Source organism: Ylistrum balloti, unplaced genomic scaffold, assembly GCF_031769215.1.
Source record: "Ylistrum balloti isolate Yb309-2 unplaced genomic scaffold, AGI_CSIRO_Ybal_v1 Utg370378, whole genome shotgun sequence".
NCBI classification, from domain to species: Eukaryota; Metazoa; Mollusca; class Bivalvia; order Pectinida; family Pectinidae; genus Ylistrum; species Ylistrum balloti.
Genome location: NW_026782264.1, coordinates 97292 through 101499, shown reverse-complemented (window position 1 = coordinate 101499; position 4208 = coordinate 97292).

The window sequence follows — 4208 nt, the reverse complement described above, 5'->3', positions numbered from 1 at the left end:
ACATTTTGTATATCATCTCACTCAGATATAACTACATTTTGTATATTATATAACTCAGATATAACTACATTTTGTATATCATCTCACTCAGATATAACTACATTTTGTATATTATATAACTCAGATATAACTACATTTTGTATATCATCATATCATCTAACTCAGATATAACTACATTTTGTATATCATCTCACTCAGATATAACTACATTTTGTATATTATATAACTCAGATATAACTACATTTTGTATATCATCTCACTCAGATATAACTACATTTTGTATATCATCTAACTCAGATATAACTACATTTTGTATATCATCTAACTCAGATATAACTACATTTTGTATATCATCTAACTCAGATATAACTACATTTTGTATATCATCTCACTCAGATATAACTACATTTTGTATATCATCTCACTCAGATATAACTACATTTTGTATATCATCTAACTCAGATATAACTACATTTTGTATATTATATAACTCAGATATAACTACATTATGTATATCATCTAACTCAGATATAACTACATTTTGTATATCATCTCACTCAGATATAACTACATTTTGTATATCATCTAACTCAGATATAACTACATTTTGTATATTATATAACTCAGATATAACTACATTTTGTATATTATATAACTCAGATATAACTACATTTTGTATATCATCTCACTCAGATATAACTACATTTTGTATATCATCTAACTCAGATATAACTACATTTTGTATATCATCTAACTCAGATATAACTACATATTGTATATTATATAACTCAGATATAACTACATTTTGTATATCATCTAACTCAGATATAACTACATTTTGTATATTATCTAACTCAGATATAACTACATTTTGTATATTATCTAACTCAGATATAACTACATTTTGTATATCATCTCACTCAGATATAACTACATTTTGTATATTATATAACTCAGATATAACTACATTTTGTATATCATCTAACTCAGATATAACTACATTTTGTATATCATATAACTCAGATATAACTACATTTTGTATATCATATAACTCAGATATAACTACATTTTGTATATCATCTCACTCAGATATAACTACATTTTGTATATTATATAACTCAGATATAACTACATTTTGTATATCATATAACACAGATATAACTACATTTTGTATATCATCTCACTCAGATATAACTACATTTTGTATATCATCTAACTCAGATATAACTACATTTTGTATATTATATAACTCAGATATAACTACATTTTGTATATCATATAACCCAGATATAACTACATTTTGTATATCATATAACTCAGATATAACTACATTTTGTATATTATATAACTCAGATATAACTACATTTTGTATATCATCTCACTCAGATATAACTACATTTTGTATATCATCTCACTCAGATATAACTACATTTTGTATATCATCTCACTCAGATATAACTACATTTTGTATATCATCTCACTCAGATATAACTACATTTTGTATATTATATAACTCAGATATAACTACATTTTGTATATCATCTAACTCAGATATAACTACATTTTGTATATTATATAACTCAGATATAACTACATTTTGTATATCATATAACTCAGATATAACTACATTTTGTATATTATATAACTCAGATATAACTACATTTTGTATATCATCTAACTCAGATATAACTACATTTTGTATATTATATAACTCAGATATAACTACATTTTGTATATCATATAACTCAGATATAACTACATTTTGTATATTATATAACTCAGATATAACTACATTTTGTATATCATATAACTCAGATATAACTACATTTTGTATATCATATAACTCAGATATAACTACATTTTGTATATCATATAACTCAGATATAACTACATTTTGTATATCATCCCACTCAGATAAATGTTATATTACGTATTTTATAAACTTGATCAACTGTATATCTGTGATGTAAGCTTATCAATTATACCCCATCGTTACTTCATGACATATAAATGATAGTAGCAATATACAACAAAACGTGGTTTAGCAAAAGAAAAGACGAATTCACAACCAACGAAAATACCAACATAGCAACATAATCATAGTTCAAACTCGAATTCCATAAAACTAAGGCAGAATATGAACAAAAAAAAAGGATTTAAACGGAGACTCCTAAAAAAGTACTTCTCAGTTTTGAATTCCCTTCCAAAAGATACATATGTGACCAAACTATTGAAAATAACTAACATGTCTGAATCGAAGCTGCAATGGTACCGTTCAGATTTATACGACCGTGCAAGTAAGATACATGGCTGTCCTATTGGAAGGCTAGTGACAAGAAGGTCTACCACAAAAAGTACTGCTGAATGTAAGTACGCCCGCGATTGCTATCAACTCGAACAGTTCATAGCTGGGGACACAGATGTTTGTTTAAGTGATGTAGTTTCCCTTAAATCACGGAATCCTCCCGATTCCCAACAAGTTAACGTCGCACACGCTCCTTCGCTCGATATCGAGTCGATACTGCTGGAGATTGCTAAACTTGTGAAGAACGTTCATGAAATAAGAGACAGTATTAGACTGATAAAGGAAGATAACTCTAAACTTAAATCAGATGTTGCTGACATTAAACGAGAACTTAAAATGTCGTGTGATACAGTCGACAAAATCTTTGAAATCTCGAATGGTTTCCCACCAAAGAATTTCAATGACCGTATTCACCTACTTTCTTCGAAAATGGTGTCTATTGACAAATTTCGGTCCAACAGCCCCCAGAGCTCCGAGGAACTCTTTGTGAACTCTATGGCGGAGTCTCGCTTGAGAACGGATTCCATTATTCGCGATTTTGGACAGGAAATAGGCAAAGAACTATCTGGCCTGAAATCCATTGTTCACAAGACCTCTCAACTTACGTATCACCCTGATATGCATGGCCAATATTCCTCGTCGCCTCCTATCAAACTAGGCGTGAACTTATCTTCACATTCGCCTTATTCGTCCCCTTCTATATCGGCACCTCAACCACCTGCTTGTCCATCATCTTCGTCATGCTCCTATGCAAAGGTGTGTTCTGCTGATATTTTGTCTGTGCCACCAGTCCCCGCTGGTCCGTCTGATCAACTTGTCACTATTATTCCAAAACACTCTAAGGAAATTCAGTCCGATAAGCATACCGTTACTAAAAATCAACGTACTGCGCCGGATAATCATGCTCCCCAGCCTAAGCTTATTCTGTCTAAGGATTCATATTCACGGAGTGATGACAATGCTAGCGGTTTTGTTGCTGTTTCTAGGAGAAAGACCACACGTCTGTTTCTGAGTGGTATGCCTCCGGTTCTACAGCCGATGATATCCGTTTTTATCTCGAGCAAAGGAACGTGGCTGCTACTTTCGTCCGTATCCTCAAATGCAGGAACTCTGATTCCGTCTCTAGTCGTGTAAATATTCTTTCGTCCGATGTTGGTAAAACCAAAGTAGATCGTTTCTGGCCCAAAGGTATTCGCTGCAGGAAATGGTATTCGTATAACCAATATTATGGGAACGGTAATAACGTTGAACCTGTTGATTAACAGTAGAGATCTTTCGATATTTCTGCGAGTAGTTGTCCTTTTCATGGCTTCTCTACGTCTGATGACCTGGAATGTGACCGGTATCATGTCGTCAGCCTCCTACCTTCATGATGCCCTGCAGAAGCAAGATGTCGACATCTATGGAATCTCCGAACACTGGTTATTTGACGAAAATGTTCACCTGCTTAACAGTATACATCCAAACTACTTGTATTTCGCAGTTTGTGACTTCTCGACGCACGCTCTATCTGATCATAAAACCAGAAAGGGTGGTGTTGCCTTTTTGTGGAAAAAGAACATCTCGAGTCGTGTGACTGTCGTTGACTCAGATGACGATCATATCGTTATCTTGAAGCTGGTCTCTAATTCTAGCGTTTGGCATCTTATACAAGTGTATATACCTAACACGAGCTACGGTTCAGATATTTTTAACGACTACGTTGACAAGTTAGATTCTTTGTGTGCCTCGTTTTCCCTACAAGGTTCTGTCATCATCATGGGAGATTTTAACGCTCGCCTCAGTGGCCCTCGCATACCAAACTATCAAAATTATCGATGTCTCCGTCTCCAACGATGTTTAGACCGATATCAGTTGAGTGCTTCTGACCACATCCTCCTTTTGCTCTGGACCGTTATATACC